Source organism: Strigops habroptila, chromosome 11, assembly GCF_004027225.2.
Source record: "Strigops habroptila isolate Jane chromosome 11, bStrHab1.2.pri, whole genome shotgun sequence".
Classification (NCBI taxonomy): Eukaryota; Metazoa; Chordata; class Aves; order Psittaciformes; family Psittacidae; genus Strigops; species Strigops habroptila.
Window position 1 is genome coordinate 20,943,488 of NC_046360.1, and position 13,854 is coordinate 20,957,341.

Below are 13,854 nucleotides of genomic sequence, written 5' to 3' on the forward strand. Positions count from 1 at the left end.
AATTTCAGATATAGCAGTAGAAAGTGTCTTGTGCCAGTGTACTGCATCTACTACGGATTCTACCATGTGTGTGCAATGCAGCAGAGGAGGAGGACAGAATTACATCAAGTCGTATCAGCAAGAAGCTGGTTCATCTCATCAGCTCTCCTCCTTTTCAGATAGGTGTTCAAGAAGCTAATGGTAACTGCACTTCACAGCTCAAAGGCTCCTAGGATTCAGGACAGTAGTAGAGGGCAATGTTTATAAGGTTTGAGCACTGTACTCCGTGTTTATACTATAAGCCACACTAGAGCAACTTAACAGATTTCTTCAGCCTCTTTTTGAAGCAACTGGCTGAAAGTCTTCCACTTCAGATTTCTGCATCCTTAAATGGTATCTTCAGTCATTACGTTATTCAGCATTTTTTTCCAGCAGAGAATCAATATTTCCTCTAGACAGGCTCATACCAGGCTTTATGTCTTCTCTGATGTTTGAATAGTCAACTGTCACTAATACCCAAGTTGATTCATTCTCCCATTCTTTGTTCCTGCATTCAAACTTCAGATACACCTGCAGAATAGCAGCTCTGGGACAAGCTGACAGGCCACCACAGAGTGCTTCAAATCACTGCTCCTACTTGCACATTTTAAAGCATGCCGAAAATGCTGTTATTAAATTTAAGTAACGTAATAGTTTTTTCTTTCCCCTCCTCCAAGTGAGTTCTAGTTACCTTCAAAACGTCACAAGCTTTCTGAAGGTGTCAGGCTGACCTGAACTGCAGCATTCCCACTGAGCAAGAACAAGATTTAAATTATCACAGCTGCTCGGAGATTACAATAGCACTGAATCAGTCTCGCTAACAGGACTAAACTGACATTCTGCTATTCCACTTCAGACTTAAAATCAAGTCAAAGGTCTGTCTGACCTTCAAGAATTTCTAAAAGCCTATTTTCTACAGTTTGAGGTATTTTTGAAAGCAACAATTCTTGGTAAGTTTTCTATCTGCATGGCTGAAAATAATATATACTTTTTCACCCTTCCCCTCCACCCCCCAAACTTGTTTAACTTCAGCTACACTCATTTTGTTAACGAATACGTGCAATTAGCATTTGCTGGTTACCACATATGAAATATTGATCAGTAACTTACTTAGTATTACTTAAAACAAGTCACTAGCTAGCTAGTTTAAAAGAAAGATGACTTAAAGAAACAACAAAACAACAACAAGGCCACCACCACGTTCTCAGAAATCCAACCAGCTTCTCAACGTTCTTGTTCAACAATTTTTCCCCTCTCACAGCTACCTGTAATTCCACCTTCTTCTTTATCACAGTATGCAATGACACTTTATTTCATCAGCTAATTCTGCCCCTTTCTCAAAACAACAGATGTGTTACTTTATCATTCCTCTTCGTCTCTAAGACTGTTTCTTAATAAACATAAACCCCTAGAAACTAAACTTTAGGTTTCTAAAAGTTAACAAGAAATTTCCATTCATTGTTTTGAATGACTCGAGTATCAGACTCTACACATGCCACTCTACAAGTCTGATTTCTACTTCTGTGTTGGTACAAGTACTTAATAAACACTGATTTGGGGGGCAGGGGAAAACCACAGCTCTCTATAATTTTTTTTAATTTTTATATAGCTAAAAATGTTGCTTAAACACAACAAATTCCTGTCTTGCAATGAGCATTCTCTGAAACAAACCTGGCTGTAATTAACTCAAACATACTTGACAATCAGGAAAATATTATGTAGAAATCAGTTTGTGTAAGCAGAGAACACATGTCTCAGAATTACATCTGAACCAAGTATCTAGGAATATCAAATGGTACTTAACCTCTGCAGGAACCAAGTTCTCCAGAATTCAGTTTAAAATAAGAAACTTTGTTAGCGGAGAATATTTATCCTACGGGGTACTATCTCCCAAAAACTTCTAAGCACCTGAAGGAAACAAGTTCAAAGAATTTACATGAACATAATTGCACTGCAACTAACTGCCTCCTTCAAAATATCGCATCTAAATGTTTCATTTAACTCACACCCATAAACAACACTATTTGAAAACACACTTCCTACGTTATTACGTTCTGGATTTGAATTTAATCAAATGGGATTCAACTCAATCCTCATGGGAAAAGCCTCGCTCCACTGCCACTCCCTTCCTAGCCTGGTAACCTGATATATCTCAGAGGTATTTGAAACAATGGAATTTTGAGAAACAAAGTCAAGGCAAGGCCACAGACAGACCTGCTGGCTGGGAGGCATGACCAGCCAGGGCATGTGTGACAGTACGAGAGTTAGGGAAGGCCACGTAGTCAACGGTCACCACTAGCGACAATGGGAGTGTGTGGGAAAGGATGGAAAAGTGACTGTTCAGTGCTGCAGGTGTAATTTGGCACGTGTGTATACATACACACACACATATATACACACACACACATTAATGAGGCTCTTTTCAGAGATGCACAGGAAGAGGATGACAGACAACAGTTATATGCATATGTATACAAATACATACATGCACATACATGTATAAGTATCCACAAACACAGAATGTAACACATGGTGGACAGCAACGAGCCCTGGCAGTGGTGCAAGCTAACAGCATGCTGGGCTATATCAGGACCATAGCCTGTCTGAGCAAAGGAAGCCATCACGCCTTCTCACTTGGCACTTTTGGAGCCATCTGAAACACCACGTGGAGTTTTGGACACCCCTAATATTAGAAAGACACAGATAAAGGAGAGTGAGTTCAGTGGAGGGCTACCAAGATGCTTAGGGGGATAGAGCACTTGCTGTGTGAAGACGGGATGTGAGAGACTGGAGAAGAAAAAGCTCCCCAAGGAACTGACAGCTTATCTCCTGTACCTTGATAATCCTGTACCATAGAGATTATCAAGAGGACTGTGCACAGAGGTATGTGGCAGGAGGACAAGAGACAAACTGCAACAGCGGAGGTTGTGACCTGAGATTGAATAAAGGGTTTTCCCTGAGAGGACAGTCAAGCACTGGAACAGGGATGCAGAGACTGATTAATCTTTTGTCTTTGGAGAGTTTAAGACCTGAGTGAACGAAGCCCTGCTCTGAACATAATGCTGATCCCACTTTGAGCAGCAGATTGGACTAGACACCTCCTGAGGCTGTTTCCAACATGAATTACTCTATTACATCAACTTGGATCCCAGAGAACACTGTAATGGCCTGCTACAATTTTCCATGCTAGATTATACTTTTCAAATCTCCACTGAAATCCAATCACTATTGATATGAGATTGAAAACACATTGTTTGGTTTGCCTCCTCAAGAGAGTACATGATGTTCCCCTCCAGGATCTGCAATACTCTCGAATATCAGAATGAGAATTTCAAGATATTTTAAGGATGCAGAAGTTACCAGTTACCCCAACATAGCACAATTGGAACACAGTGGCTAAACATTCAGCTTTTCTGGGGGAGGAGAAGGTGGCATTCAGTCTGAGGCACTGCCAACCTAGAAAACATCACACATCCACAACAGCTCCTCCTTAAAACTGCAACTGCATTTTTCTTGGAAATTTCACACTCAGCACCTACTGTTAATGAACAACCCCTACAGTCTGATGCTGACAGGTCACAGGATAAGAAGCTACGTTGTTCACTCTGTATATTCAGGACATATAGCTTCTCATCTGGGGAAAGAAACCTCACTTAGCAAACCAAGGCCACGTCAGAGCTCCACCAGAAGCACCTGCAGTGGCCTCAGTGGGCTGGTTTGGTTTCATCTCTCTGCTGGGGGCTACTGCCCCTAGAGCAGAACTACCAAAACAAAGGCTGTTTATTCTAAGCTAATTGATCTCGCACTGAAGCAGACAGAGAGTTCGCACAAGGTCCATTACTCTAAGTTAGGGAGAGGAGTTACCACCTTCAACCAGGCAGCAGGAACATCTTGCATCAATACAGAAGTTTCTGCAGTGATTTCCTGTAGGCTAAGCCATTATTCACTAAGCAAGATTCTCGGATAACCATACAAAGAATATTCAGCAAAGAATATCCAACTTTAAGAAAGTTAAAAAGGCAAGCAAATGTGATCATTAGCATCTTATTAGCATAAAAGTGGGGGAAAAGAGCTCTTTTTTTTTTTTAAATAAAAACTCCCCACCTGCATATAGACCACCCAGTGATTTACGAAGAACTTTTTAAAGCACCAGCTCTGTACAGACCAATGAAGGGGCAGGCGGGGGAATCAGTGGAGCTTAGAGCATCTCTCAAACGTGAGCACTGGCGCTTCCAGTCACCAATGTAACCACCAGCAAAAGTCACCCACAAACCATTCCACGGAGGAAGCACATTAAAAAGCGGTGAGATGGGGCCAAATAAGAAGAGGGAACAGCTCAACACACTGAACCTCCCCCCTCTAAAGGTCACCAGCGAGTCCCTCACGGACACTAAATTATTACTTTGCGCGTCTATTTACCGGATCGCTGCCGTTCAGTCACCATGGGAGTGTGACAGCCACCGCACTTGGGCACAGCCGGACTCCGCCAGGCCCCGCTGGCCAGGGACCCTCCTTCCACTCGAGAAGCACCGGCCCCCCAAAACCAGGAACTCGCTTAGGCCCCGAAACACGGAGTGCACCGACCGAAACTCGGCAGGATGCTGACCGAACCGCCCTGCCCCGCCGGCCCCGGAGCCCGCCCAGCCGCTCCCCTGCCCCGGGCGCAGCTCAGCCCGCCCCGCGCCCCTAGGCTCAGCCCCGGCCGCCGCGCAGCTACCGGCTCCCTCTCGCCGCCGCGCCGGCACCGGGACCCGCCCCCCCCGGCCCGGCGGCGCTGTCCCGCCGCTCCACAGCAGCCGGGGCCACTGCTCCGTCGCCGGGCCCGGCGGCAGCAACACTCCCGGGTCCCTTCAGGCTGAGGGGCCGTTTCCCGCCGCCCCCACTCCGGACCCCTCCCCGGGCCCGGCAGCCGCTGCCCCACCGCCCCGCAGCCCGGGTGTCCGCTCGCCCACCGCCGTAGCCCCCCCCCCCCGGACCAGGTGGCCGTGGCCCCACGCTGCTCCCCACACACCCCGGCGGGGCGGGGCGGGCAGCCGCGGGCCTCCGCCGGCGCGCCCCTTCCCGGCCCGCTCCCATTGTGGCGGCGGCACCCCCGCCGCGCCGCAGCGCCGGGCTCTCACCTCGGCGGGGGGCGGGGGGCTGCGGGCCGCGGCGGGCCCCGGGAGCTGGCGGCCGCCCGCCCGCCTCCGTGCCGGTCTCGGCGCTCAGCCGCCGCTCGGGGGCCGCATCACCCAGCGTCCGGCCCCGCCACCCCCCGCCGGAGCAGCCGCAGGATCCCCCGGGCAGCAACAGGCGCCTCCGCCGCAAAGGTTCCGCCGGGCGGAGAAAGGTTCCCCCCACCCCAGCGGGCGGGAAGGCGGCGGGGGCCGCGCGGCGGGAACGGGGCGCCCCGGCCCTGAGGGGCCCCGCTGCCCTCGGCCGCCGTCAGGATCCCCTGGCCGCTGGACGGGGCTGCTCCGCGCCGCCACGGCCCGCCCGAGTCCCGCGGGCCCCATCCGCCTCCCGGGCAGGCCCGGCGGTCCCGGAGCCCACCTAGGGGCTGCAGTGGGTAACGGCGGGAGCCGCGCCCGGCCACCTCGGTCACCGGCGGGAGCTTCAGCTGCTTACGCTGGTGCCATCGGCTGCGGGGAGAGTTACTGCGGGGAGCGTGGGGATAAGCCCCCGCCCCGAGGGATGCCGTTAATTAGCCACAGGGTGCCATGGTAACTGGGGTTGAGGGACCTCAGGGGGTCCCTCCTCTGTTCCCCCTCAAGGCAGGGACTGTAGAGAGCTCAGCTCTGGGCCTTGTCCTGTCTGGTCTTAAAATCATCCACATGTGAAGCTCCACCAGCCTCTGAGCTCCCACTCCAGCACGAGGCTGCTTCTCTCAGAGGAGAGAACTTTCCCTCGTATCCAGTCTGATGCAAGACACATTTACATTTACAACCACCATTTCTCTTTCTGCTGCCGTGAACCTGGCTCTGCCACCTCCATACGCTCCCCATGGGTACCTGCTGACCACCAGAGTCCCCCAAAATGCTTCTGCAGCTCAACCCACCAGCTTCCCTCTGCCTGTTACACCCCAACCCTTTCACAGCCTCCACAGGACTTGCTTAAATTCACCTCTTTCACAGATTGGGGGGTGTCCAAAACCACACACAGCATTTCAGATGCAATCTAATGAGTGCTGAGTAAAAGGAATCTCATTGCTCACCTCCACCAGCTGGCTGTGGTCCCAGGGACAGACACTGCCCAGCACACCGGTAGCCTTTGTCACTGCCAGGACACGCTGCTGACACCACACCAAGAGCGTGCTGCTTACCCTGTACAACAGCAGGAGCCCAGTGTTCCCTTTTGTTAACAGGAAGAAAAATGAACAAGACCGGCAGAGAAAGTGCCCGTCTGGTTCCCCAGGCCAGTACTCAAATATCTAGGGCACAAAAACCAAAAGTGATAGACTGGTATCTGACTCTGGATATGTTAGGAGCATGGTCAGTGTAACTCAACCCTTAGTCTTTCAAGGGTTTCCTGGGTTTCAGGAAAGCCAGAGCTGATCCAGAATGCAAGGACCAGAACACCACAGAGCCACCTCACACACTGCATGCCCCTGGGGACTTTGCAAAGACATGAGGTATTACAGAAAGCCTTCACCCTCCTCTCCGCCTAGACACATCCGAATCCTCCATGGGACCTCCTTCTGTTAAACCCAAGATGAAATTCCAGGTTGTGCTTCCCTGCCCCAATCTGTCACACAGAGAAGGCATTCAGAATGAGGGATGATGGCAGAGGCCTCAGAGGCAGAGCGGAACAAGTGAAAGTTGAAGCAGGCAGAAGAGCCCCCAGTAGAGCAGTGAGTTCTTGTTTGATTTTATTCCACATTGCAACACTAAAAAAAACAAACAAACATGTGATGCTTCAGGTATTTGCTCTACAGTAGCACTGACAAGCACAGTCCAGCTAAAGGTGGCTGCTTCACAGGCCACTCCTGTAAGCACTCCAGCAGCTAGCACCTTCTTGTTCCTATGAAGTTAACGAAGGCAGCTAAAACAGACCTAAAATTTATTCTTGGCTTCTATAGGCGTACAACCACTATATTTCTAAGTCAGTGAACCTTTGTGATCAGACATCTGTGTTGTCCAGTGGATGTGTTGGGTTTGGCAGAGGGGAGCTGCCTGCAATGTCAGGTGTTCTTCCTCAAGGAAGCATAAGTACCCTCAAGTGCCACCACACATGGCAGCTCTGGCCCCTTAAAAAGCTACCAGTTGTCCTTTACCATCACTGTAGAAGATGAGATTGAAGGAGTAACCCCCTCCCACAGTAAGCAAGTTAAGGAATGGTATGAAATCTCCCAGGTGGAATCAGTGATTCCTACCCAACTTGAGTGAAGCAGCATCCACAAAACCCTCCAAGTACCTTCTCAGCCTTTCACACACACATCACCCATCACCAGAAATGCTACGCAAAAAAATTGACATGGTTTCTCTGGCCAGTGGCTGCTTGCTCACCACAGCAATGTGCCCTCTCATGTTCCCTCACATCCTTCATCTCAAGTGAATACTACTGGGCACCTGCAGCAGGCTTTGCTCTGAGCTGGGAAGGCACCTGAGCATTGGGAAATTCCCTTAGCTGGATGTTGGAAAACACCAGAGCAGAGGGATGTGGAGCACCACTCCTCTTTTGCTCCTGCTCTAGCCTGAAAAAGTTGTGCCAGAGTTGACACAGAATCCCTGGCTTCTGCACAGCCAGCCAGTGCACAAGCCCAAGGGGACACCCATAAGATCTGTTGAGCAGTTGATTTTGACCTGTCTTCTCATGACACAGCTGCACACCAGTACGTGGGGACCTTTGGCACATATGAGCAGCAGCAGATCATTTCCCACCAGGGTCCCAGGCTTTCTCCAGCACCCCACTACATCAGCTCTCCTTTGAGAGCCCTGCACATACAAGGAAGAACAGAGCCTCATCCCCAGGGATAAATAGAGCTGACCGATAGCATACAACTGGGCCCCAAAGGAGCAAGGCAGACATTATCTCGATACAGAAAAGGCCATCAGATTTCAAAGCAACAGCTTCAACTTCTATCTCTTTAAATGATCATATCATTTACAGTCTGAATTGGGTTCTTGGGCAGTATCAGTTACACGGATTAGGAGCTATAGAGGACGTTAGTACAATTCCTCTTCCTGAGGTTTTTACAGCTTAATGGACAGGAAGTGCTGCTGGTGAGCCTCCAGCTTCTGATGCTCCAACCAGAACTCCCCCAAAGCTCCCCATCTTCCCTTTGTGCTTTTTTCTGTCCTAGAATCACTCTCAATTAACAGTACAAAAATAAAACCGATGTCATCCATCCCTCCTAAGCTGCACATGCATTATTCATCAACATGCCCTAATTGATTCTCTCATAACCATGAGCACTTCTGCACTTGGCTATGTTGTTCTTGTCCAGGAGAGCACAATTTATGAAGTTTCTTGCCACTTGGAAAAGGCACTTTCAAAGCGTTCTCTTTCACAACTTTTTCATCAGAGCTTCAAGGTAGATCTCAACACATAGAGCCATCAGTTCTCAGTTTTGTGTCTATCAAGTAACTGCTACACTGATGTTTATTGTCCTGACTGGGAGGTCAGTACTGCTTTATATACTCTGGGGCCTCTCCCCACTTCAGGGTCTTTAAAAGAGGTGAAAAGCAGGATTTGGGAAGGTCTTTGCACCTCTGAACAAGTGTTCTGAAATGCAATAATCTACAAAACATTCAGGGAGCTGAAATGCCTTTGCAAAAGCTTTCCATGAAAATTATACAAGCATCTCCTAAACCTACTCACCCTGCAATAGGGGACAAGGCTCTGTGGAGGCTGTTTCTAGAGCAGGAGAAAAATGCATATCCCATCAGGAGGATAACTCAGCTCTGCCTGACATTAGAATACTTCAGGATTCTTCCATCCTAAGCTCGGTCCAAGAGTTCTGGAAACTGAAAGCCTGTGATAGGATGCTCGGAAATAGAGCAGATACAGATACTATCGAGGTGCAGCCCACAAACACAGTCAGAAGAGCAGGTCTGAATTTCACTCTATAGCCCAAGCAGCTGGGAGTCAGCATATGACACCCCATTCAAAGCAACTAATAAATCACAAACCTCATCACTGGCACAAGTGTGTTGGGTTTGATGGGACCATAAACCACAGCAATTGTTTCTCAAGTACTCTAGTGACAGCATTAAAACTGCTACAGCACAGTTTCCACTGCTGGTGGACATGCCCTTTCTTAGGGCCTTCTCTTGCAAGTATTGGGTCTAACCTGTGTTACCACCTGTCTTGAAGAAGGCATAGTCATCAGTGTGCCATGGTGACACTGCTCGTGCTTCCTGGAGAACTTCCCTGACCAGCAGTGCTACACAGCACTCTGCATCACAACACTATCCACCTGCTTAACCACATCTGTGTTCCCTCCTTTTCCACATGCTGTTACTTGCCTCTGATTTTTGCCATTCATTTGGTGCTTGCTCATGGCGCTGTTCTGTGTTCCCTTTGTCTGCTCCCTCACCTTCCCACTGTGGAAGAAAGAAATGCACTCCAGCCAGTCCCTTGCTCACAGCAGGCACATCTAAACTGCAGGATGGAAAACTTGCAGGTGCTGTCAAGCTGTTTCCATCCTGAGAGGAGGATTCAAGCAGTCACACAGAGGGAAGGAAAGTGAAAAATCAGAAGTCGGATATTTCTAACATCGTACTTAACGTAACATTAAGCTTTGCGCTGAAGGAGTTACCAGGGAGTGTCATCTCAGAGGAGCCTGTTAAGTTTGTGGTGGTTCAGCTTCACAGACGTTTAACCAGCACTATGACACTTAGCTTGATTTCACTTGCTCAACAACCAGTCTGCAGCCTTCTCCTTCCGCCGCTAGAAGGGGCTAAGAACCAGACACTGGAGAAAGAAACAAGTGAGTTTCGTTATGGGCAAGTTAAAAAATCCTCGTTTCATGAAACAACTTGAATGCTTCCTCCTCATGTTTGGCTCTGCACTAGCCCAATCCAGATGAGTTTCAGCGTCATTACAGAGCAAGATCTCTCCGCTTAGAGAGCAGGCGTTTGTTTTGTTTTCTTAACCCTATGGTGAGCTGCTTTGGGAAGGATTAAAGTATTGCAATGCTGTAATGCCATTGTATAACTCAGCACAGCACTGCTCACTGGAAACACTCTTCAACACCCCATTCTCAAACAGTGGGTGACAGAATTGGGTGCAACCATGTGGATAAGGCAGCAGGAAGGAAAACCAAGGCACCATCTCTTCTAGAGGAAGGTGGAAGGGTTTATAATTTCAGGTGAGGAAAGGGAGTACCAAAGATTTGACAGCATAGAGTAACGGGAAGGAGTGAGGGTAAGATAGGGTGCTTTGCTCATAGGAAAGGCACTGATATATCTAAAGAAACAAAACAAACAAGTTTAAGAATTAATACAACACCTTATTAGAAAAGGTCACATGGCTGCTCCTGGCAATTCCCACAGCAGGGTACTTGGCTAAAGCAAGGATCACTCTCTTTAGCCACCTACTACAAGGATAAGGACTGTGAGGCCAGCAGTGAAGCCGCAGGAACGTGCGTGCATTGCTGAGACCTCCTACAGAGGAGGACAAAATTAGACCTGCAGCTCCAGTGCATGTAAATGCATTGTTGAATTAGCTATAAAGTCCCATTAGCAAATTCACAGCAAGGTCAAAAGCATTTTGAAGTTACATAGCTTTCTTCTTGCTCTGCTTAGGTAGAATGACATACTATGGTGCAACGAGAAATAAGCAAGCAAAACACAGTGTCACAATAAGGCATTACCAGATTCTTGTGCTTCTAATCCCAGCCTGAGAAACCAGACCTCCTCATGCTCCCTCCTGGGCTCAGCTCACTCCTTTTAAGTCCTCCTTCCAAGCCAGTTGGTTACAGCAGGTGCAGCAAGGTGAGCACAACAGCATCTGCCTACAACTCCACTCCCAAAATGCACTGACCCTTTCCTGGCCAGCATGGGCTTTCTGCATCCCAGGATATTTCACTTACCTAGGACAAGAGGGGAGCACAGGGGAAAAATCATCTTCTCACCTTCCTTAGTGGAAAATACACCCAGTGGCTGGTCAGGACTGTCCTGCTCCTGGCTGTGCTTTGGAAGCTACAAGGAGAACACACCAAGGGGTTATGTTTTTCCAGCAGACAGCTCTTGGCTGGGCCTTACTGGAGGCACAACCAGCTTTTATGCCACTCCAAAGCGACAAGGCAACCTCCTTCTGCCAAGAGAGGAGCTGAGTCACAGAGCTGGGGGAGGCTGGTGTTCACTTTGATTTTGCCTATAGCCAGCTCTACTTTTCTGTCATTAGCTGGGGGACAGAAGAGATGACATGATCCATACTAAGGTGAACAGGTTTTCACTGCTGCTTCTTTGCCAAGTCCTCCTTCCTAATGCCACAGTAAGCTTTCTCTTAAAGGAGGAATTAACTCTGATGATACCCCATACAATGGGGTTTTCTCCTGTGTGATAACACTGTCCCTGTATGGAGTTGCCAATGTCAGGGCTCTAGAGGGCCCTAATGGCCCTGACCAGCTTCACCTGGGGCTCCCACTCATACCCTCCTGCCCATTGGCACAGGGACTCTGTTTAAACTCAACCCATGGCTGTGCTCAATTCTGGTTAGTATTGCTGTGTGTGGTCTGTAGACTTGTGTCTTAGCTTGGCTTTGTTCTACCTTATCACTGTGAGCTTGCCTAATGGTATGACTTCTTGGTTGATGCTGACTGTAATTCTGCAGCTAGGGTGGCTTACCTGACGCAGGTATCGTGATATGAGCACTGGCTGGTGATGCCCCTGCCCTGCTAGTCCTAGGATCCACTTAGATCCTGGTTTCTTGTTCCTTTAAGAGCAGCAGGTATTTGCTACTGACAAAGAAGTGAGGGACTACTTCCCAGCCCCTGCTCTTCCCCCTGTGGTTTAAGTCGTTGGTCTCTACCTTCAAATTGTCTGCTGATGAAGATTGTGGGCTTTGCTGTGACTATGGACTGTGTATGAATGATGCTTGTAGTTAGGATGGCTATAGAACAGCTAGAAACAGCAAGGGGTTTCCTGTTTTGCTCACTTTACAGCTGCACTTTTACTGTTTATCCTGAAATTTATTCTCACAGATGAGCATAGCAAAGGAAGGGGTTTGGCTTGGGAGTGAAGAGGGATATGTGCAATTAAATGAGTAATAATGAAAGATGGTTTAGTTTTGAGCAGATACACACCAAGCAGAAGGACTATGGGTGGATTATCAAGGCTTGGAAAGAGAATTTAGTGCACTTTTCATATTAATGCTGATGAGACCTACATTTGCTTCTTCATTCTTCAGGCTCATCCAGGGTTTATACTAATCTGCAGCCATAAAACAAGATAGCTAGCTTTTCTCTCTGCTTTTCAGTATGTTTTTTACTCCCTTTGTTCTTCATGTGGAGATAATCTTTTGTTTATTAGAACACCTGTAAACACTGCAAATGCTTAGATTTAAGAGCCCATTTTAGTGATTAGTGCTAATTTCACTTTTTATTTATTAGCAGTAATGTTTCCTTTCTTGTACTGTAATCCTGAAGCAATGCACCATGTGAGACTCCCTGGTCATACACAGAACTGCTTGCTCAGGCAATAAGCTGTTAGTATCACCAGGAGCTGCTCCTTTCCTGACACTCCACTGGTGTCCATAGTTGCATCCCACCTGGAACCCTGCAGCCATTGCCCACTATGCAGAGCCTGTTGTACTAGAAGGGTTTCCTCAACACCCTGTGCACTGCAATTAGCATTTAAATGTTTTAAACAACTACTGTAATATAGGTTGTATTTATAAATGCAAGCTATAGGACCTCCTGATTTGTACCTAATTTCTTTGTTGCTACTCTGAAGTCCTCCCCTGTTTTACTACCAGTAGATATTATTCACATTCGTGATGCCAAAACATCATTCTAAAACATTGGTGGAGTTGAAGATGAACATAATCGTACTGATGGCAGAAACTGATGTGCTTAAAAGCCATAATTCATCATGCTCTACCACCCCAGCATTTCCTGGCATTGGGAAGGAATCTCACAGCAGTTATTCCTGCTTCCTCACTCAGTGGGAATATACTAGTGTAATTCAGTGCTCTCTGCAGTCTCTGTCCTCCTGCAGCGGGTATCTGAATTTCAGAGCAATCTAACATCGTTGTAGTCTGCTTTTCCTCTGCAGTATGGAAACTCATGTTTTTCACATGAGTGAAAAGCATTTTCATACATGTGAAAAACAACCCCTAAACAACAACCATTTAAACTACATTAAACAGCATTACTCCCTTTCATTGACTTCTCTGACTTTACAATTGCTTCTGAGGTTCAGGGGCTTAAGGAAGTATCTTTGTTTCAAAAGCACATTTTCATTCCTCCAAGGCTCTCAATCTGTGGGCCATGATTTAACAAAATAGTTTTGATGGCAAATGTATTTAAGTATTTAAGTATCTAAGTATAAAGTATTAAAGTAGGGAAATTATGGAACTGTATGTACGAAGGAGGTAGTCTTGGAGCTGCTTGTATGCATTAAACATCCTGATGCATAAAATGGGAAGGAACATTTAAATGTTGTCTCTTCACCTGCATGGCTGGAGCCTGGGCAGGTGAATGATCTCTCTTGCTCAAATGCAGTATGACCTGCCCAGGCCATTGGCAGGTAGGAGGGGAGGACAAAGCAATCAGGAGGCTGGGCAATTATTTTTGGAAACTTAGCAGTTGAGGTGACAACATACCTGTGGGAAGAGCTTTGGGAACTGTGCAGCACTCCCTTTCAGGCACTGCCAAAGGGTTATGAAACAGTAAATGGTTGCCTTTTAATA

The 13,854-nt window shown here is 47.6% G+C and overlaps 1 protein-coding gene across 4 annotated transcripts in view; it reads right to left on the reverse strand.

Annotated features, from left to right (window-relative positions):
• Positions 1–6,230, reverse strand: part of RAD54L2 (RAD54 like 2) — a 78,856-nt gene extending 72,626 nt beyond the window's left edge. For 2 of the 4 annotated variants that reach the window (XM_030501321.1, XM_030501318.1), the window contains exon 1: positions 5,139–5,282. The gene's annotated coding sequence lies outside the window, so the exon portion shown is untranslated. Of the gene's footprint in view, positions 1–4,437; positions 4,495–5,138; positions 5,283–6,211 lie in introns of those variants that run through there. The other 2 variants (XM_030501320.1, XM_030501319.1) reach the window with 2 other exon arrangements.
• Positions 6,231–13,854: the final 7,624 nt, after the last annotated feature.